Source organism: Spermophilus citellus (assembly GCF_964194105.1).
Source record: "Spermophilus citellus genome assembly, chromosome: 7".
Lineage (NCBI taxonomy): Eukaryota > Metazoa > Chordata > Mammalia > Rodentia > Sciuridae > Spermophilus > Spermophilus citellus.
In genome coordinates this window covers 73,492,609-73,516,623 of record NC_138188.1, presented here as the reverse complement: position 1 = coordinate 73,516,623, position 24,015 = coordinate 73,492,609, and positions in this window count along the sequence as shown.

The following is a 24,015-nucleotide window of genomic DNA, read 5'->3' as shown; positions in this document are numbered from 1 at the left end:
ATATTAATTACCCTATTAGTGTTTTGTTATTTTCCCCAGTCTTTTTCTTAAATTAATCTTTTGCTTATTAATATACTGGACTGGGAAAATCACAAGTGAAGTTTTCTTAGTCAAGTAATAGATGCTTGACCCAAACTAGATTGATCTGACTTTTCTGGACACTTTAATTTTTAATACACTGACTCAAAAGGATTTAATTCAGACGGTAGTAAGCAGATGAGGCTGACAATGAGCTCCCACTCTTTGGATCCTTCAAACAGCCTCTTATGATCTGATTCTTTAGCTGTTCTTCTACTTCCTTCCTCTCCTGCTTCCCATGTTCTATATCTGTTGGCTTACCTAAGAAACATTCTGTTCTGTTGCTTACAACCTAAGAACCATAGCTCATGCATATGTTATTATATATCTTGTTTTGTTATTATTATACTCTGTTATTATAGTGTGCAAACATGTCTAGTGCTCTGATAAAGTTCCATTATGTGGATATAAAACCAAACCTCTAGTATTAGGAAATAACATTTTAGTTTCACTGTTCTGTTTAGATCCATGTCTACACATTTGTTTTTTGAGGTTACATTCTGAGATAAAAATCATGGTATCAGACATGGTGGACTTGTTAAGAATCTTGTTTTTTAAAAAAGTTGGTTAATGGCAATTCATTCAGAACTACACATATTTTTCATGTTCTTACTAATATTGCTACAATTTAAAACACATTTTTTAATAGAATAAGAAAAATGACATATCTTAATTTGAACCTGTATGTTTCTTTCATTCTGAATGGATACTGTCTTTGAACCCTTCACATTGAGTATGAACCCTTCACAATAGTATGAAAAGAAATATTTTGTTTCTGATAGTGTGATCCAATGGCTTATCAATGAGTCAGCCTTATAAAATACTTGGAATTTGTATATGTGCTGCTGAAGTGAGCACTGAATATTTGGAACTTGATCTGAATGTTATATTTTAGATTGATTTAGATTCATGTATTTATCTAAATGTAGAATTCTTACTATATAAGCACCTTGTGTATTTAATCTTTCTATTTATATAATAAGAATGCTTATATTAATTTTTTATACCTCTCAAAATGGTTTAACAATATTCAGTAAGAAAATTGCTTTGAATTCTTTGGGGAAATGTCTTATTATTACTTTGCATGACCAACTTGCTCTAGGAATCACTTCTACAGTTTAGTGCCCCTGACTCAGTGTATGAATTTAAAATGTAATATAGCCATATTAAGGGATGACTTGGAAATCAAGAAAGATGGCCTCCCATTTCCTATGGGTTTTTCTTTCTTTCTCATTTGCATCATAAGAAGAAGACATTATTATTAAGTTATCTGCTTGAACACTTACATCATTGAGGTGTTTATTGAGGTTGTGATCAGTGGACATAATACAGCAGATAATCAGTTTAAATGTAGTCATGCTGAATCAGTCATTCTTTTTTTTTTTAATGCCAGAACCAAATTTAATCTGTCAAATAACTAGTCAAGTTAAAGAAAAATTCCATTCATGAAATAAGTTAAAGGATAAGATTGTAACCAGTTTTCACATAGTTGTTTTAAGATGATGATTATGATTAGATCTGAAACAGAAATGGGATCTATAAAAGTCTAAAAAAAATATAAATAAATTGTGATTAAATAAAAAGTAATCCAGGATGAGAAAGCATCCATGATTTACTTGGGTGTAAAATGAAGATAGATTTAGGAGTAGGTGGCATTATTTTGCAGTTTGATTTAGATACAAAGTTGTGAGAGCAGAGCAAGTTAAATCCTTCCTATCTGAGCGTTATGATGTGCTTTGGTGCAGGGAACCATTGTCAGGAACTGTTTGTTTTTTCTTAAATCTTAGCTCACCTGCTCTTTAATTCTTGTGTTTGTACTGCAGTTATAGTAACTGGATTTTTATTTGTAATTGCTGGGTTTCTGTTCTCGAGACTAAAAGGCTCAGGGGATACTCCAGGAAAACTGGGCTGACTGGGCTGCACAAAATAACCACACAAAAGACACAAATACCTTTTTCTTTGGGATCGCTGTGATGGTTCCTCTGACCTTAAGGGTCCACAGCAAGAGACAGAGCAATGTGAATCATGCATACATGATTTGATGAATCTTTTTTTTTTTTTTTGGTTTTCTTCTTTTTTTTATTGATTGTTCAAAACATTACAGAGCTCATGATATATCATCTTTCATGCATGAAGTTTTATTCTTTCTTATATTTGCATGTAGAAAATAATTTTTACATATTCATAGGACATATCTAGTATTAAATAGCTATCTACTGTGTTTCAAATCATTCAAGACTATTGAAAAATATTTGACACACAACTAATTTTGTAAATGTTTGTTACATGAGTAAATGATGAAAATATTGTCTTTAAAAAAAAGAGACAGAGCAAGAGCATGTGATAACCCCTTTTATTGAGGAGAAGCTATTCAAATGAAGCAAGGGGTCAGGTTTCAGGGAGCTGAGTCTATCTCCATAATGTCCACTGTCAGCAGGTTGACTGACATCTGGGTAGGCCACACCCAAAGGCACAGTAAGAGAAGGGGACACACACTAGGCACTTCCATGGAAGATTCTATCCTAAACAGGGAAAGGGGTTATATTACAAAAGAACAGGTGAGCATAGCTTCACCCATGGAGCTGTAGCAAGACACACCCATTCATGAGACACCAACTCTTGAGCCCAAGAAGGGTGGAGAAAGCTCTGCCACACTTCTGTGACTGAGCACCTCAGCACCCAGCCAGGGAGTGTGACTCAGTCACGTGCAAGTTTGGTCTCCCACATGTAATCCCTCATCAACGCCTTGGTATACTTTCCTAAAGTCCAGAGTCTACTACATGAGCCTCTGTCCCAGACAGAAATTTCACCCTTCCTCAGCCTGATGACTGGCCTTCTCCTGCACCCTTACCAAAGGACAGCACCCTGCCCTCCTGCCTGAAAAAATTCCTAAAAACGGTCCTGCCAGCTCAGTCCCCATGGATTCTTCCCATCTTCATGCAAGACATCTTGCAGTTTTACTTTAAGTTCTTTACTGTTTACTTTTGCATGTCCACTTTCAGGCTGAGCTTGGTCTAATGGCAATTATAACAAGACAATTATGAACAAACACAATTATAATTGGTCTTTGTACAGATTCAATATCTTCTACATGGTTTGATGTAGAGTCACCTCCACCAGGATTGCATAGCTTACTGAAAAGTGGTATGGCAAAATAAAATAAAATAGAAAAAGACATTGTGATCTTCTGGCTTTGATGATACTCAGCACAATAAATGGCTTAACTACTCAGTATAAACAACAAAAAACAGCTCTCTTCTGGACAGTACAGTAAGTTCAACTTCCTTGTAGATAGAAATATATATATATATATATATATATATATATATATATATATATACTGTACAAACATAGACATGTGTTGAAATAATAGAAGAAATGATTTGAAACCTACTGGAAACATTTTGAACTTTCTGTGAAATATAAAGCTGGTAGCCTGGTAAGGTCCACAGAGAACTAGACAATGAGTCATAGTACCTGAATCATCCCAACCTTAACACTAACTAGCAATGCGACCTGAACTAAATGTTTTCTTATTTATAAATGGGAAAATTAGCTTTAAAGTGTTACACTGAATTTTGTAATTCTGTGATCTTTACATATTGGTTAATGTGGTAAACTTTTATTCTAGGATCTCACAAATCAAGTAGCTTGAACAATATCAATATTTGGAGGTACATTTAAAACATGAATCTCATTTTGTACATATTGCTTGAGCTTTGTGTTAACTGTGCTTTACTTTCTCTGAATATAATCCTTGGTATTGAGCTGGTGTTGTCCGTTATGGAAAAAAATGAATTTTAAATTTAGATTTGACTTTATAAAATATGCTATCAATTAGAATTGTACTGTGCCACATAATTATATTTCCAACAGATGTTATGTAAAATATAGTACTATAACTACTGAATATTCAGGCACATATAGTGCAAATCTTGCAAAAATTCTTAGTGACACTTTGAAAAAAATAGAATGTTTATAAGGAGCAATACACATTAACATAAATTCTTTCTTCCAATAACTACAAAAGTAATATAAGACCGTGACTGTATTTTTATATTATGTATATAAACTATGTAATAAGCTGATGTCTTTAATTTAAGGTAAACAGAAAAGTATATGATGTCAGTAGCATCTGCACTTCAAGTTTTTTCCAGCATAAGCAATGAAATTTCAGTGTTCTATCCACATTCTCCTAGGCATTCTTTCTTATGACAGAGTTATGACCATAGATTGTAGGCTTAGAACAGGGAAAACATCATCATTTAAGAATGCAGTCAAATCTATGATTTTGTAAGTGCATCATGTTCTAACTAATCCAGTGAAGTGGGTAAAGGAAAGTTCAGGATAAAATACACCCTTGACATTCACAATAGTACATCCTAAACCTGTTAAAAATTCCTAAATAAACACAATTATCATAAAATATATTTTTTCACAAAATTCAATAAAATAAGAACCAATAATGAAATATTTTGCCCTCTTCTTTCTAACACTGTGCAAATCCTATTCATTCTTCATGTCTCAACTTTCCTAGGAAGAAATTTCCCAGCCAACACCTGGGTTAGATCTCAGAGCTCCTGGATAATGACCTCTTAAAATGCTCATTATGTGTTCATACTAATTTCTTACTTAATGACTGTTCCAGAGCTTCAGGCTCCTTGAGCTCATGAATTGAGTTACTACTGTTCACCACTGTATCTCTCACATCTAGCCTAACACTCATCACACAGTTGCTTAGAAGGTAGTTTGTTGGATGAATGAATGAATGAATGACCCAGGACATGTGTATCATATATTTAGATCCTTACAAAACTAGCAGTAAGTAATAAAGGATAAAAATTAAGTTGAGATGCAACAGATGGACAGCAACCAGGCCCACTAACTAGTAACTGAATTACATCTAAGTAGCAGCCTTAGCCCATGTAGTGTTTTCAAAGCCTGAAAAAGAATTTGATAAATCTATACAAGTCGTGTTCTTTCTTTTTTTTAAATTTTTTTATTGGTTGTTCAAAAGATTACATAATTCTTGATATATCATATTTCACACTTTGATTCAAGTGGGTTATGAACTCCCATTTTTACCCCGTATACAGATTGCAGAGTCACATCAGTTACACTTCCACTGATTTACATATTGACATACTCATGTGTGTTGTATTCTGCTGTCTTTCCTATCCTCTACTATCCCCCCTCCCCTCCCCTCCCCTCCCCTCTTCTCTCTCTACCCCCTCTACTCTAATTCATTTTTCCCCCTTGTATTATTTTTCCCTTTCCCCTCACTTCCTCTTGTATGTAATTTTGTATAACCCTAAGGGTCTCCTTCCATTTCCAAGCAAATTCCCTTCTCTCTCCCTGTCCCTCCCACCTCTCATCCCTGTTTAATGCTAGTCATCTTCTCATGCTCTTCTTCCCTACTCTGTTCTTAGTTACTCTCCTTATATCAAAGAAGACATTTGGCATTTGTTTTTTAGGGGTTGGCTAGCTTCACTTAGCATAATCTGCTCTAATGCCATCCATTTCCCTCCAAATTCTATAATTTTGTCATTTTTTTTTTAAAGAGAGAGTGAGAGACAGAGAGAGAGAGAGAGAGAGAGAGAGAGAGAATTTTTTAATCTTTATTTATTTATTTTTTTTTTAGTTTTCGGCGGACACAACATCTTTGTTTGTATGTGGTGCTGAGAATCGAACCCGGGCCGCACGCATGCCAGGCGAGCGCGCTACCACTTGAGCCACATCCCCAGCCCAATTTTGTCATTTTTTAATGCAGAGTAATACTCCATTGTGTATAAATGCCACATTTTTTTTATCCATTCGTCTATTGAAAGGCATCTAGGTTGCTTCCACAGTCTTGCTATTGTGAATTGTACTGCTATGAACATTGATGTAGCAGTGTCCCTGTAGCATGCTGTTTTTAGGTCTTTAGGGAATAGACCCAGAAGGGGAATAGCTGGATCAAATGGTGGTTCCATTCCCAGCTTTCCAAGAAATCTGCATACTGCTTTCCAAATTGGTTGCACCAATTTGCAGTCCCGCCAACAATGTACAAGTGTACCCTTTTCCCCACATCCTTGCCAGCACTTGTTGTTGTTTGACTTCCTAATGGCTGCCAATCTTACTGGAATGAGATGATAACTTAGGGTGGTTTTGATTTGCATTTCTCTGACTGCTAGCGATGGTGAGCATTTTTTCATGTACTTGTTGATTGATTGTATGTCCTCCTCTGAGAAGTGTCTGTTTAGGTCCTTGGCCCATTTGTTGATTGGGTTATTTGTTATCTTATTGTCTAATTTTTTGAGTTCTTTATATACTCTGGATATTAGGGCTCTATCTGAAGTGTGAGGAGTAAAGATTTGTTCCCATGATGTAGGCTCCCTATTTACCTCTCTTATTGTTTCTTTTGCTGAGAAAAAACTTTTTAGTTTGAGAAAGTCCCATTTGTTGATTCTAGATATTAATTCTTGTGCTATGGGTGTCCTATTGAGGAATTTGGAGCCCGACCCCACAGTGTGTAGGTCGTAGCCAACTTTTTCTTCTATCAGATGCCTTGTCTCTGGTTTGATATCAAGCTCCTTGATCCATTTTGAGTTAACTTTTGTGCATGGTGAGAGAAAGGGATTCAGTTTCATTTTGTTGCATATGGATTTCCAGTTTTCCCAGCACCATTTGTTGAAGATGTTATCCTTCCTCCATTGCATGCTTTTAGCCCCTTTATCAAATATAAGAAAGTTGTAGTTTTGTGGGTTGGTTTCTGTGTCCTCTATTCTGTACCATTGGTCCACCCGCCTGTTTTGGTACCAATACCATGCTGTTTTTGTTACTATTGCTCTGTAGTATAGTTTGAAGTCTGGTATCGCTATACCACCTGATTCACACTTCCTGCTTAGCATTGTTTTTGCTATTCTGGATCTTTTATTTTTCCATATGAATTTCATGATTGCTTTCTCTATTTCTACAAGGAATGCCATTGGGATTTTGATTGGCATTGCATTAAACCTATAGAGAACTTTTGGTAATATCGCCATTTTGATGATGTTAGTTCTGCCTATCCATGAACAGGGTATATTTTTCCATCTTCTAAGATCTTCTTCAATTTCTCTCTTTAGGGTTCTGTAGTTTTCATTGTATAGGTCTTTCACCTCTTTTGTTAGGTTGATTCCCAAGTATTTTATTGTTTTTGAGGATATTGTGAATGGAGTGGTTGTCCTCATTTCCATTTCAGAGGGTTTGTCGCTGATATACAGGAATGCCTTTGATTTATGCATGTTGATTTTATATCCTGCCACTTTGCTGAATTCATTTATTAGCTCTAATAGTTTCTTTGTAGACCCTTTTGGGTCTGCTAGGTATAGAATCAAGTCATCTGCAAATAGTGATAATTTAAGTTCTTCTTTTCCTATTTTTATGCCTTTAATTTCTTTCGTCTGTCTAATTGCTCTGGCCAGTGTTTCAAGAACTATGTTGAACAGAAGTGGTGATAGAGGGCATCCCTGTCTTGTTCCATATTTTAGAGGGAATGCCTTCAATTTTTCTCCATTCAGAATGATGCTAGCCTGAGGCTTAGCATAGATTGCTTTTACAATGTTGAGGTATGTTCCTGTTATCCCTATTTTTTCGAGAGTTTTGAACAAAAAGGGATGCTGTACTTTGTCGAATGCTTTTTCCGCATCTATCGAGATGATCATATGGTTCTTATTTTTAAAGTCTATTGATATGGTGGATAACATTTATTGATTTCCGTATATTGAACCAGCCTTGCATCCCAGGGATGAATCCTACTTGATCATGTTGCACAATTTTTTTGATATGATTTTGTATCCGATTCGCCAGAATTTTATTGAGGATTTTTGCGTCTAGGTTCATTAGAGATATAGGTCTGTAGTTTTCTTTCTTTGAAGTATCTTTGTCTGGTTTAGGAATCAGTGTGATGTTGGCCTCATAGAATGAATTTGGAAGTTCTCCCTCTTTTTCTATTTCCTGAAATAGCTTGAAAAGTATTGGTATTAGTTCCTCTTTAAAGGTTTTGTAAAACTCTGCTGTATACCCATCTGGTCCTGGGCTTTTCTTAGTTGGTAATCTTTTGATGGTTTCTTCTATTTCCTCAATTGATATTGGTCTGTTTAGGTTGTCTATGTCCTCCTGTCTCAATCTGGGCAGATCATATGACTTAAGAAATTTATCGATGTCTTCACTATCTTCTATTTTATTGGAGTATAAGGATTCAAAATAATTTCTGATTATCTTCTGTATTTCTGAAGTGTCTGTTGTGATATTGCCTTTTTCATCCTGTATGCTAGTAATTTGAGTTCTCTCTCTTCTTCTCTTCGTTAGCATGGCTAAGGGTCTGTCGATCTTATTTATTTTTTCAAAGAACCAACTTTTAGTTTTATCAATTTTTTCAATTGTTTCTTTTGTTTCAATTTCATTAATTTCAGCTCTGATTTTAATTATTTCTTGCCCTCTACTTCTTTTACTGTTATTTTGCTCTTCTTTTTCTAGGATTTTGAGATGAAGTATGAGATCATTTATTTGTTGGTTTTTTCTTTTTTTTAAGGAATGAACTCCATGCAATGAATTTTCCTCTTAGAACTGCTTTCAATGTGTCCCATAGATTCCGATATGTTGTGTCTGGGTTTTCATTTATCTCTAAGAATTTTTTAATTTCCTCCTTAATGTCTTCTATAACCCATTGATCATTCAGTAACCTGTTGTTCATTCTCCAAGTGATGCATGATTTTTCCTTCCTTCTTTTATCGTTGATTTTCAGTTTCATTCCATTATGGTCAGATAAGATGCATGGTATTATCTCTACTCCTTTATATTGTCTAAGAGTTGCCCTGTGACATAATATATGATCTATTTTTGAGAAGGATCCATGTGCTGCTGAGAAAAAAGTGTAACTGCTTGATGTTGGGTGGTATATTCTATATATGTCAATTAAGTCTAGGTTGTTAATTGTGTTATTGAGTTCTATAGTTTCCTTATTCAACTTTTGTTTGGAAGATCTGTCCAGTGGTGAGAGAGGTGTGTTGAAATCTCCCATGATTATTGTATGGTGGTCTATTAGACTCTTGAACTTGAGAAGAGTTTGTTTGATGAACATAGCTGCACCATTGTTTGGGGCATATATATTTATGATTATTATGTCTTGTTGGTGTATGGTTCCCTTGAGCAGTATGTAGTGTCCCTCTTTATCCCTTTTGATTAACTTTGGCTTGAAATCTACTTTATTTGATATGAGTATAGACACTCCTGCTTGTTTCCGAAGTCCATATGAGTGATATGATTTTTCCCAACCTTTCACCTTCAGTCTATGTATGTCTTTTCCTATCAAATGCGTCTCCTGTAGGCAGCATATTGTTGGGTCATGTTTTGTGATCCATTCTACTAGCCTGTGTCTCTTAATTGGTGAGTTTAAGCCATTAACATTTAGGGTTATTATTGAGATATGGGTTATCCTTCCAGCCATATTTGTTTGTTTATGTTACTGAATATGGTTTGTTTTCCTCTTTGATTATTTTCCCCCCTTTACTGTCCTACCTCCCACTGTTGGTTTTCATTGTTATTTTCCATTTCCTCTTCCTGTAATATTTTGCTGAGGATTTTTTGGAGAGATGGTTTTCTAGCTGCAAATTCTTTTAACTTTTGTTTATCCTGGAAGGTTTTAATTTCATCTTCCATCTTGAAGCTCAATTTTGCTGGATACACAATTCTTGGTTGGAACCCATTTTCTTTCAGTGTTTGAAATATGTTATTCCAGGATCTTCTAGCTTCCAAAGTCTGTGTTGAGAGATCAGCTGTTATTCTGATTGGTTTACCCCTAAATGTAATCTGTTTCCTTTCTCTTGTAGCTTTTAAAATTCTCTCCTTATTCTGTATGTTGGGCATCTTCATTATAATGTGTCTAGGTGTGGATCTCTTATGATTATGCACATTCGGCGTCCTGTAGGCTTCTAGGATTTGGGATTCTGTCTCATTCTTCAAGTCTGGGAAGTTTTCTAGTATTATTTCATTGAATAGATTGCTCATTCCTTTGGTATGGACCTCCATGCCTTCCTGTATCCCAATGACTCTTAAGTTTGGTCTCTTTATGTTATCCCATATCTCTTGGATGTTCTGCTCATGGTTTCTTAACTGTCTTGCTGAGCTGTCTATGTTCTTTTCAAGTTGAAATACTTTGTCTTCATTGTCTGATGTTCTATCTTCTAAGTGTTCTACTCTGCTGGTAGTATTCTCAATTGAGTTTTTAAGTTGGTTTATTTCTTCCTGCCTTTCTAGGATTTCTCTTTGTTTGTTTTTTATAACTTCTATCTCCCTGTATAGTTGATCTTTTACTTCCTGGATTTGTTTATGTATTTCATTGTTGAAGAGATCTTTCATTGTCTGATTTTGCTGTCTAATGTCTTCCTTGAGACTCCAGATCATCTGAAGCATGTATCTCCTGAATTCTTTATCTGACATTCCATCTGCTGCAGATATTACCTCTTCTAACGTTGAGTTGACCTGCATTGCTTGTGGTCCTTTCTTTCCTTGTCTCTTCATACTGTTCGCGTTTCTTTCTGCTTACTGAGACTGTTGTGTTGTTGAATTTTCCCCCTATATATTTGTATTACTCTTGTATAGTTGCAAAGTCTCCCGCGCAGGCGCGGGCAGGGGCTCTGCTCCTCCTCCAATTGGGGCACTGTGCCTACCACATCGGCAGGCCACTGGGCCTCTTCTGCTGGTTGGTAGCAGGTGCGCCTACCTTGCAGGCGCGTGGGGCGGCTCTGCCACTCCCAGGTTGCTGGGCCTGACCTGCTGGTGGGTTGCAGGACCGGCTACCTTGCAGGCGCGGGGGGAGGGTGCACACCTATTTTTATTTAGACAGTTACGCGAAATGGAGGACGTAATGCTTGGGTTGAAAGTTGGGGGGAAGGGGAAGGTAGGTGCTCTTGAAAAGAAAGAAGGAGAGGGAGATAGATAGCATAGAGGAGAATGGAAAGAGCAGTAAAACTTGGAAGGGGAGAGAGAGAGGGAAAAGGGAGATAAAAAATTAAAATGGAATAGGAAATAAAATTAGGTCTTAGAGATCCATTTTCTTCTCTTCCCGTAGGCAAAGCTGTGCCCTCTGGGCTGAGTTTTGCCCTCAATGTGTCAACAGCAATCCCTGTAAGGCGGTTCCTGGGAGTCTCTCCATCCTGTTGGTCCAGAGCTGTTTCACTTCTACGGCCCCTCCTCCCCTTCCTCCTGCCAGCCAGCCAGGTCCTGCTCACCGGAGGCAGTTCCCCAAGGATTTGGTTACACTTTCAGCCCCACTGAGTGCTCTATTTCCCTAACTACTGAGCACTCTCGTTGTCATTCATCTAAGCCCCAGTGCTGTGGAGCTGTAGTATGGGAGTCAATTGTTTAATTTTTCCAGACCCCTTTGGTGGGCACACCTTCAGAATCTGGCAGCTAAGACCATTGGTGTCGCTGCTGGTGGTAATAGGAGTTGGGGGTCGAGGATCCCCTCTACTTCCCTCAGCCCCTACAGTCACAACCACACTGCTGGCGGTAGGAGGAGTTGGGGGTCTGGAGTGTCCTCTGTTTCCCTCCGCCCCTACCCTCACACCCTCTCAGTTCGTGGTTGGGGGAGTTGGGGGTGGGGAGTCTTCTCTGCTTCCCTCTGCCCCTACAGTCACGCCCTCGTCACTGGCAGTAGGGGGAGTTGGGGGTCGAGAGTCCTTTGGCCCTTACTGTCACGCCCATGGAGAGATTTTGAAGTTTCCCGGTTGTTTGTATCTGGTGTGGGTGGGAGTCACACACCTGCTAAAGTAGATTCTGCTGGGAAGGAATCTCTTTGGCCTAACTTTGGTGATTTCCCCTCTCTGCTATGGCGGGCCCCTGGCTCCTTCCTGGAGTGTCCGAAGGGAGGGGTGGAACTGGCTTGTCTCTGGTCTGACACAATCTCTGGTTTTAGTTCCCAGTTCGCTATTTCGTAAAGGGTTGGTTAGATTCCCTTCATGCTGTCTCGGGGTGGGGGGGAGCCGTTCGCCGGGGGGCGGGGGGGGGCTGTTAGTAGAGCCGGGAGGACACGGGCTGTCTGCTGGGCCAGGCGGGGACACTTCTCGCTGCGCCGGGCTGCCTGTAGATCCGGGCAGCTGTGGCCGCGTGGCTAAGATCCGGGCGGGTGGAGTGGCCGTTCGCTGAGCAAGAGCGGGGCCTCCCAGGATGGCGAGGTGGCGGGTGCCATCTGCGGGTTCGGGCGGGCCGCGCCGCTCGGGGCCGCCGGCCGCTTTCTGAAGCAGCTGGTGGCTGCGGTACTGGACCTCCGCGCCCGCGTGGCCGGCCAAGATCCACTTGTCTGGGACAAACTGACACTTCTAATAAACCTAGCAATTCCCGGCAGGTCCCCTCTTCACAGAATTTTGCTAGAAGTTCCTCAGTAGGTAGACTGCCGCTGTTCCAATGGGTCTTTCTGATCCCGTTAATGTGGAGACATTGGAATTGCTGCTTCCTCGCCGGCGGCCATGTTGGATCCTCCGTGTTCTTTCTTAAGGACCAATGAGTAGCTAGAACTGTGATCTTTTCTTGTCATCATCCACACCAATTTTTGCATAATTATGTAACTTTCACCACTGATTAATATATGGTCATAGGTAAGCTATTTAGCTTCTAGAAACCTCATTTTCTTTATCTGTAAAATGTATATCATAACTTCTTCCCCAAGTTATATGCATTGTCCTTGGGAACTGAATGAAATAATTTATATAACAGTTTATTGAGAAGCACCCTATAACTGTCTGGTGTGTGTATAGACTGTGATTAGAGCATGATACCATAATTATTTAAAAGAGAATAGTAGTTCTAATGTTGTTAGCTTGAGGAAATAAATTATTTCATAGCTATTTCACTTCAGTTTTCAACAAACTATTGATGATTACAATCAAGGAATCTCCAAAGATACCTGAACTACAGAATATGTGAGACAGTTTTACCTGGCTGGCAGTCATATTAAGAAGCAAATTTTGAACAGGTTTGCAGATCCAAAGGTTCTGAATGAAGGAAAACCTTCTTAGAAATATAATATTGCTGTTCCTACTTGAGATTGTGATGTCTCCCATGGCATCAATTTTAACTGAGCACAATCCTCTTTAAAAATTCTTTGAACATGTATGCAATTAATTCAAATGCAGAAACCAATTAACTGTGTATCCCGTAATCAAATCAGTTTCAAGTGAGTGCCCCAAATTTCAAGAGGCTTTCAAAGCACTACCAAAGCGAAATGGAACAAATGAAGTATTTGATGCCAGTATAGGAAACATTTTCATTAATTTTTCAGTTCAAAATACATCTGCATAATATTATGCAAGTTACTAAATATGTCCTTGTTATACTAATCATTCTATGTTAATTCACCAGTGTAGTTATTTTTTGGAATGTATGAAGGTAGGGGAATTTGTTGGCAAAAGACACCATAGGTACTTGAGTCAGGTAGAATTCTATCTAAATGCCTTTTAAAATGAGCTGTGGCTTCTTTTGGTAAATTAATTAAACCTTTTAGGGTTTAGGATTGTCTTGAGAAAAATGTCAGGAATCATTTTTGCAATCACCCCATGCTGACCTCATGTATCCACTTGTGAGCTAGACAGAGGCATCTGCTAATAAACCCAATACCTGAGCAATGCAACTGATTATAATAATAATCTTCTCTTAATAATAGCTTGTATTTTTCATTATAATCTTGTTCCCCTATTATAGAGTGGGACACAGTGATGGCTGCGGTGCTAAGTCAACTGAATGCCAAGGCAAAGGGGACCAGACTCTGCGTGTGACTTCAGAAGACCTGGAAATATTTTTTTTTTCTCTCTTTGGACAATTATGGATGTTCTTTCCTACTTTATTAGTATTTAAATCTATTAGTATGGACAAGTATGTTTTCTTGAGAATGCAAATACCCTTCAGGGTCCGCTGTGGAACAATTTATTTGTGATCAGTACAAGTTAAGAATCTTTGAGTAGGTTTGGATGAGAGTGTAGACAGAAAGACTGTGTGTTGCATTTCAGGAAGAAGAGAATCTGCATAGGAAACCAGTGTACAGTCCACAGGGCCTAGACCAGTAAAGGAAACTCACTCGACTTTTCAACAAATATCAATGCCTATTAGTTATAGCTCCACAATTTTCTAGCCATGTGTAGTGAGTTTTCTTCTTTGGGCTTTGATTTCCTTATATTCAAAATGACCCATCTTTTAGAGGATTGTGAGAACTAATTGAGTTTATACAGATAAGATGATTAGAATAGTGCCTGTTGCATAGCAATTATGGGGCAATTATACATTTTTAACAACTGATGTTTTAAGAAATGTTTAATTTTCACAGCAATTGTTAAGTTGTCAAGGTACTGTCACTAAGAACTGTTTTCACAGCCAAATTGTTGGGTAAACAGGTGAAGTTTTGCTTCTCTTTAATCTTTTATTCCCAAGGGTAATTACCTTTGTAACTACTTTGAAGACATGCTCATTGATAGTAGTACTCATCAGTTCATTAAAATGAGTGACATCTTGCAGGTAAAACATTATCTACTAATTTATTGATCTTCGTCAGGTATTGTCTGTAAGAATTTAGTTAGCTGTGCACAGTTTTATTTTGTTTCATAACAGTGAATTTATTTTGGCACTTGGTACTGAGTTACCTATGGTTTAGGCAGTTGTCACCTTCCTATCCCAAAAAATTGAGACAATTTCTTCCACCATTGTTGGGCAATTGTTTGCAGTTTAGTTTATACTGATAAGCCATTAGCAAGACTCTTTAAGTGGTGTGATAAACAAAACACTTTCTTAAATGGAAAGATCAATGTTCATTATTGCAAAAGCCTAAAAATAAAAGTATCAGAAGGCAAGATAGCAAAATTAGCTTGTAGTTAAATACTGGTGACTGGAAAAGGCCAGCTGACAGTGCAGCAGAAGATGGGCCCCTTTTAATTTTTACTTCACAGTATCCCAGCATTCAGACAGGAAAACACAATGCTCAACCAAATTAAATACGGCATTTTCACCATTAAACAAGATCAAAATGTACACACTGAGGAATAATGCAACCATGTAAACATTGCTATCATATGTAGTTTAAATTCTGTATTATTTTGTCTTTAATGTATTTTTTTCTTCTTTCATCCATTCACTCCTCCCTCTCTCCCACCATTCACTCATTAATCTATTCATTCATAATGAAAGATTTATTGGTCCAGAAGCTGTAGATGGTAATGAAAATAATAACACATATGATTCATGCTTTCAAAGAATCCATGGTCTGTGAAATAAGAGAGATGTATTAGATACATAGTGAAAACTCAGGATGACAAGTGGCACAAAGGAAGAACAAATAGAAGTTGCCTCTTAGAAGCAGGCACTCTGCCCTGGGCTGGATAGTGGCTTTGAGGAAGGCTTGGTGGTGGAAATTATCCCTGAGCTTTTGATGTGCTCTCTCATGGAATGGTCTACTACACCACAGTCCTCTGAGTGTGAGATGGGAGTTGAGCATTTCTGTTTGTGTCTTGGTTCTTATTCCTTGACTACAGTTTGAACTGGACTATTGCTAACATCCATTTGCTGGAGGTCACACAACCATTATGTGATAGAACCAGGAGCATAGTAGCTAAGATTTCCTTCCTGCCCTTTAGAAGCCCTTTGCTGCATTGCAAACTGTTTTCAACTTTCCCTTTGGTTTTGTGAAAAGCATGTTTTTTTTTGTTTGTTTGTTTGGGGGAACAGTCAGGAAATAAGAAATAGCCCTTTAATTGTTTTATATAATCACATAGTTTAATTTGCTTGCTAAAAAATGGTTCATTGTTTGGTGAATAGAACTTAAGGCTAAGAGAGAAGACACATTTTGTTCAAGCTCACACAGTGGTCAAGGAAATGACATGTGTCAAGTTGCAAGGTCTTTCTCTGAGATTTGTACCTTTCAACTTAATTTAGCTGCCTGTTCACATCAAGATGAGTCATATGGTTCCTGCTCTTAAGGAATTCATAATCTACAGGAAAACACAAACAAACAAAATGAATACAAGGAAAAGAGACCTCTCTAAACCATAATCCATTAAAAAAGAAGGGGATTTCTTTAACAAATTAGGGAAAAGTTGTGAATTGGGGGGTGGATTTGTGGAAAAGGTGGCATTTGCATTGCTACTTTAGGAACTTACATGATTCAGTCATGTGGAGATGACAAGACTGAGAGAGAAGATTCTGAAAAAATTCTGAAACAGTGTTTATATCCACAGAGGTCTTAAATTATGATGTTTGCAAAGTAAGAAGCTTCACTTTAGTGACATGTTGGTGAACATAAATGATGTGTGGAGGCTAGAGCGATAAGGACCAATGGGACAAAATGATGGAAATGGAGGGCCATTCAGGTACAAAATTTGGACATTTTGCCACATGCTATTGAAGATCCCTGTTGCTATTTACCAGAGAAGTAGAGTAATCCTAGTGGAGCTTGATTTTTTTTCTCTCCTTCACCCATCCCAAATTTTAAAAGTGTGATTCCTCTAAAAGATTATCTTCTTTTAGGTCTATTTCTCAGAATCTGCTTTTAAAAATTCCTTTGACCTATTAATCTATATGGATTTGATAATGTGTTTAGTATATTTTTTCCTAATTTTGAATTTAAATTTTGACCTACTTTCCTCAGAAGGACTCAGATTGTGTTTGCAGCACACAGACAACAGAGTTAGCAAACATGTTTAGTTGACAAATAATTGTGATTCAGTCAACATTGTTCACCTAAAGTTGACAATTTTTTTTCTTTTCCTTTTTTTTTTTAGTGATCAAGAGAATATGATCTCAATGGGATCAATTATGAATTACTAAATGTAGTAATTCATAATATTGTTATTCAGTTGTGTAAAGTTGACAGAATGAAGAAAATTACTTGGCTGTTTATGAATGATAATAAACAATTGTTGGGAGTTTTCTGTAATCTGGTCTTGTGATGACAGCCATACCTACACTGATATTGGTTCCATGTAATCCTATTATTATTAATGCTGATACCAATGAGGAAATAGACATCCCCAGAAGAAATCATTTGCCCAATTTTCATTAATGGCAGCACAGGAGGCTGAGGCAGAAAGATCACATGTTTAAAGCTGTCTCAGCAAGTAAGCAAGGCCCTAAGCAACTTAGCCAGACCCTGTCTCAAAAATTAAATTAATTTTAAAAAGGGAGGATGGGAACTGGGAAATGTGGCTCAATGGTTAAATACCCCTGGCTTCAACAATCCCTGGTACCAAAGAAAAAAGAAAGAAAAAAATCCATTTGGGTTCAACATGCCCATATGTCTGAGTTCGCAGCTACTGCTATAGTGACTGTTTCACCCAATGTTATGATTATTATTGGAAATATTTTCTGCTTTGTATTTATTGTGCACATGCACACAGCCATCTTCATAATTGCAGACTATTTCATAGAAGGCTGAATTCTAACAACCAGATTTTTATTATATTTTACATGCTTGATTTTCATGTTTAAATGTTAAAAAAATAATCATCCCAGTGAATAGCCATGGTCTGATTTCATTTTGACAATTGTCACCTTGAATTTCTAATAAAATAAAAGAAGTAACCAAAAATTTATAATCTTTGAGAGATGTCAGTATATATATTTAAACCACCTTACTTGATTGTACAAGGAACTTCAGGTTGGGTTTGAAAATATATATATTGTTATGCCCTGTGGCATTTTCTGACCTGTCATGATGCCACTCAGTTTCAAAATAACTATTCATAGATGTTGAGAATTTTTTTTTTTTCTGAATAAAGAGGCCATTTTGGAAATGTGTGGAGGTTAACATTATGCACATGAAACTGTTCAGTTCTCTCACACCCTGTCAGATCTGAGCAATTATTCTACCATCTCGCTGCCTGTCCCCGCCTCCACATCATTTCCTTAAATTGCTATGGAAATTAAATCGTGAGAGACACACTCTTCTTGCAAAGAAGCCTCCTTCAGAATCCTCTATGCTTTGCCCTAGCCAATTTGGAATGAAAAAATCAGCCCACATTTCCATGGAATTCAGAAAGGGTCTGGCCACACCTAAAGGCATAATTTGCCTGACATCTGTGTGCCAGAGTCATGTTGTATCAAAACAACCTCTGATGCTCAGATGAAGGTTAGGATCCTGCTGTAGCATTTAGCAAGCTAATGCACTCACTTTCTATGCTGTCATCCATAGAATCACATCTCATAAGGACAATTATACTTGTAAAGTGCTCTTTTCCCATTACATTATCTCATGACTACATTGATATATTGAATATATTTTCCATTTTGTTGTTTTTGTTTTTTCTTCCGGTGGGCATTTGGTGCAGCACAACTAAGGAGGCCAGTTTTTTTTTTTTAAATCTTCATTAAAAGAGACTAAATATCTAATTAATAAAGTCAAGAATAACAGGCAGGTGGTACCCCTTTGCCACTCCTACCCAGTGTCACATCAGTATCATTAGTCAGGCCTGTCCTGTTCTCATGCAGGTTGCGAACAATGACTTGATCCCAAGGGTTGAAATGGTCTTTGGGAAACAAACATCTGGATAGACCATTTTTTATTCTATGTTTATGGACAAGATATTGTTTCTAAAATTTGGAAACTCTCACATCTGTTGCTATTCCTTTCATAGTAACTGGCATACACTCAAATTTTTAAATGCTGAATGATCTTGATGTTCCAAATGCCTCCCTCATACACCTTGAAATCTAAAACATGAAACAAAAAACAAAAAAACAAACCTTTTATCTAATGTAGACCAAAAAAACTGTAATCTAGTATTAGAGAGATATCTATGAAAGCAGAGAGTGTAATCATCAGACTCTATAACTGCATGGTATAAATGACTGTGTTATGGAAATATTAAGAGTACTGCATACTAGAGGTGCAGACTGGAGAGTAGTAGAAGTGAAGGTAACTTAATTTGAGTATAAAGATGAAAGAATAGGATAAAGCAAAATTTCTTGACAGTTTCTTCCAAACTAGTAACTACTGAACAACTGGCAGGTGCTGCACTTGTATCCACACTTGTCCTTTTGGGAAGGTAGTTATGCTAAGTACCTGCTGAGTCTCAAAGCAAGCTTCTAATGCTAGTTGCGCCTACAAACAAAAAATAACCTTCTTCTCCACAAATACAGTTAGAAAATGGATTGTTCCCTTTTGAGCTTAGAACACAACAAATCCTTTACTTCTTTTATTTTGGATATGCACCTTACCGAATTCTCAAATTGGGGTTTTGTAAAATTAAATCATGGCTGAATTAAGGATTTGTCTTCTCGACTCGACTGTTTAATTATATCCACTTATACGTGTTGGATCACTTTCTCCATAACAAAACACACCAAACTTCAGTGACTTTTCAATACATGTTCTTAGGTTCCCCAAATTCAGTGAGCTACAAGAAAAATAAGGCTAACTGTGGTAACTTTGTATAAGTCTCTCTCCTAATGTGATCTTCTGTCCCCAAATGGATAACTTTCGTGATTTCCTCTATTTCACTGTTATCTGTCAGGCTTTCAAAAACAGCATGAGCCAGCTATTTATTTACTTTTTTTGAAGACCAAGACACCCCCCTTTTTTCCTCTTATTGGCAATATTGTTTAGAAGTCCCTGAAAAGACTTTTTCTATCCAACACCCACTGTCCAGTAAGGTTTGTGTCCCAAGCAGCCAAGCTTTTGGCTAATGGAGCACCCTGGGCTCTGTCATGCAGGTACTCATCTAGCAATAATAATAATGCATACAGAGACTCGGGAATTGTGATTTTAAATTCTGGTTTCTTAAATTGAAAATGGAAACAAGTATCATACCCAGATAATACCACATTTTTTGCAATTACACCACCAGCAAGAGTCCTGTGGAAGGTTTTTTACTCTCTGACATAGTGTTTCATGATGACACTTCATAGAGATATGTGAGGGAAAAAGAGTCAAATAACAAGATTTAAACAGCTTTCTTGTAGGTAGAACAAAGCCATCTTTAATAGCTCCAAAACAATATGACCACCACAAAATCATGGATGAATTAGAGACAAATATTTACAATTTTGATAATGGAACTAGTTTTACAGTAAGCATTTATTAGTGAATATTAATGCCAATTTTGCATTATTATTTTTTCATACTTTCTTTGATTAAAATGATTTTCTCTTTACCTTCAAGAATATTTAAATCAATTGATACTGCTTCATGATTTTTTCTAATATATATGATTTCTTTCTTTTTTTATTAACTTTAGTGTATATATGTTACCAAAAAACTTTTAAAATTAGTGTTTAATTTTTGGGTGGAAAAAAAGAACAGATACTACCAGAAGTCTAGTATCTGCTTTAGTAATAATTGGTTTTATTCGTTTAGGAAAATTACTTCAGTTTTCTTACGTGTAAAATAAGAAGTTTATAATATGAGAATTCTAAGATTTTCTTTTTTCTTCTTTTTTTTTTTTTTTTGGTACTTTGGATTGAACCCAGGAGTACCTAACCACTGAACCACATCCCCAGTTCTTTTTAATTTTTTTATTTTGAGACAGGTTCTTGCTAAGTTGTTTAGGGCCTCACTAAATTGCTGGCTTTGAACTTACGATCCTCCTGCATCTCTGGGATTACAAGTGTGGGCCATCATGCCTAGCTAAGATTTTCTTTTTTTTTTTTTTTTTTAAAGAGAGAGTGAGAGAGGAGAGAGAGAGAGAGAGAGAGAGAGAGAGAGAGAGAGAGAGAGAGAGAGAGAATTTTTAATATTTATTTTTTAGTTCTCGGCGGACACAACATCTTTGTTGGTATGTGGTGCTGAGGATCGAACCCGGGCCGCACGCATGCCAGGCGAGCGCGCTACCTCTTGAGCCACATCCCCAGCCCCCTAGCTAAGATTTTCTAATGTCTCTATTTGTAATTCTTTGTTGAAGATCTTCATTTTATTAATAGTATTTTGTGCATACAATTAAGAAATAACAAGGGCAAAAATATAATTGATTCTGATAGGTGGGAGATAAACAAAGCAGAAGACAAGTAGGACAGGCAACTGGAAGGGTGGTGTACCCATGTCCTGGAAGAGAACAGTAGCAAGCCTTTCCTATTAGAGTGGGGACAAATTCTAAATATAAAGAAGATTGCTTCCTTGTGCTAATTGACATATTAATTGATACATTATGAATTGTATATTCTTTTAATAAATATTATTCATTTTATATTGTGGTAGCATAAAAAGAACAATAGATCTACTTTCCTAAATTTGTTGCTTAAAGACTTTGGTGAAATCAGCATAATTACATACACAGTTTTCTTTCATAAAATAAGCAATTTTGGACTTAGTTATATCTAAGCTTACTTACACTTCTGAAATATTTGTTATGACTTCCAGCAATTAATGGGATAAATTTGTAGAATTTTGGAGCCAGGTTGACCTGAGTTAAAAATGCTAGCTGTTTCCTTTCTCTAGTCGTGTGCACTAGGCTAAATCATTGGTGAAATTGAGGTCACTGGTAAATTTTACAATTGTAAAAATTTCAGTAAAGATTATTCCTCATTTAACAATCAAATGCAGGTATTCCTGGTAAGGTGGCTACTCTTCCTCTGTGCATAAAAAGCAGTAACTTGGTTTCCTTTTTTAAAATTAATTAATTTATTAATTAATTTTAATTTGATATATATGATAGCAGAATGTATTTTGCTTCATTATACACAATTGCAACACAACTTTACATGTCTATGGTTGTACACAATGTAGCATTGCACCATGTGTGCATCATACATGTACCTAGGGTAATGATGTTCATCTCATCCCACCATCTTTTCTGTCCCCATACCCTCTCCCATCTCCTCCCTCCCATTTGCCCAATCACAGTTACTCCATTTAAAAAAAAAAATTTTCCATGCCCTCCCGGCTCCCCCATATTATGGATCAGTATCCACTTATCAGAGAAAACATTTGGCCTTTAGTTTTTTTGGGATTGGATTACTTCACTTAGCATAATATTCTCCACCTCCATCCCTTTACCTGAAAATGCCATAATTTTATTCTCTTTTAATGCTGAGTAATATTCCATTGTGCATATATACCACAATGTCTTTATTCACTCATCTATTGAAGGGCATCTAGGTTTCTTTCATGCTGTAGTTTCACCATCCTGGGACCTTGGTATCTTCTAGATTCAGATCTAGGATAATAAATACAGTACAGATGTCTCATTTCCTTCTTTTAGAGTGGGTCTGGAAGTGGCACACATCACTTTTGTTCCCATTCCTTGACAATAATACCTGGCTTTTATTGAATGCAAGAAGAGCTACAAAATATAACCCTGGTGTCCTCAGCAGTCTCCTGGAAGTCATTCCAGAAAGAAAGCAGAAACCTGTGACCAACAAGCAGATCGTGCAGCAGTAGGCATTCAACAGCTTTTCATTACCCCTGCCCCCACACTAGAGTATTGTTTTCCAGGTGTTAGGAGAGGAATGAGAGGAAATATCAAATGCACTCTGAACAGGCAGAATCGCTTCACTCTCACACATCATATTGTGAATGGCATGTATCAGATCATGGTACCTGCTGATATTCTAATGTCTAGTCAGTGTAAAAAATATTGTACTACTACAAAGTGGACTTGAAGCAACGTTTTCTTTCAAAATGCTTCTGTCATGCCATGCATTTCACTTTAACAAAAGAATTTCTTGATTTATCATAATTTTACAAAGCATTCTGCATTTATGAGCTTTCTACTGTTTATAAACTGTTATCTATGTGCTCTTGAAAATAAGCAAATGTCTCAAGTCCTGTATGAATAAATTCAGAAGCCGTGTGTGTGTGTGTGTGTGTGTGTGTGTGTGTGTGTGTATATATATATATATATATATATATATATATATATACACTATTTTCAGAGGTGTCTGAGCCAAAGTTGGTTTTCTTTTCTTTCTTTCTTTTTTTTTTGATATGTCACAAGAAGAGCAATATGTTTATATGCTTCAAGAATTTCATTACATTTCTTGGGGATTACTGCATACAAATAAGCCAGCCTTTAGCCTTCAGCTTCATGCTGTTTTCAAGGAAATAAAATACCCTTTGTTATTCCCTGGATGTTGTGTTTTACTTTCTGATTATTGTCCACATTGTAGTTGTCTGTAGTCTCCGTTAGCAAAAGTCCAGATGGCTGAAATATAATTGATGAAAACCACTTGAAGCTTTCATGTCACATGCAAGTTTTTCTTTGAAATATGTCTCAATATCAGGCAGAGCCAACCCCCAGCCTACATCTGCCTTCAGCGGGAGAAGACCACGCTGCTTTTCCCTACTGTGGCGCTGTCATTCTTTTCCTGTTCATAAGGCCAATGGCAAACTGATCCTCTAAGAAAGAAGAGGATGCAGGCAGATGCTTCTGGGCTGACTTCTCCACTGCAAGAATTGCCAGCAGTAATGTGTTTGATTCCATTAAATTAAAACGCATTTATCGAACATAGTCACTGAGATAAATATGAGCCCAAATATAAATAATAATACAATGCAGCCTTTCCTCAGGAGTTTATCCTAGGTGAAGAAATACATATAGACAAGTGATCATCTCTTAAAGTGGCTATAACTTTAAGTTTTATATGAATGGTATGAGAGATTACCTGCAAATTCTAAAAGCTAAAGAAACCCTGTAAATTATTAGCACAATGAGATACTAGTATACACACAGCAGAGCAGCAAGATCAAAAAATATAAAATATTGGAGAGGATTTGGGAGGAAAAAGAACAGACATTTCATGGGTGGGCGTGTAAATAGTATAATTACTTTGGAAAAACATACGCCTATTTCTTTTAATATACAACTACCTTAAAACCCAATAATTCCACTCCAAATTATTTATGCAAGATACATGAAAAGTTATATACCCCCAAAGAGTTGTACAAGCATGTTCATAGCAAACACCTTTAGGTATACTAGGTGTGCTTATGGGGCAATAACTAAA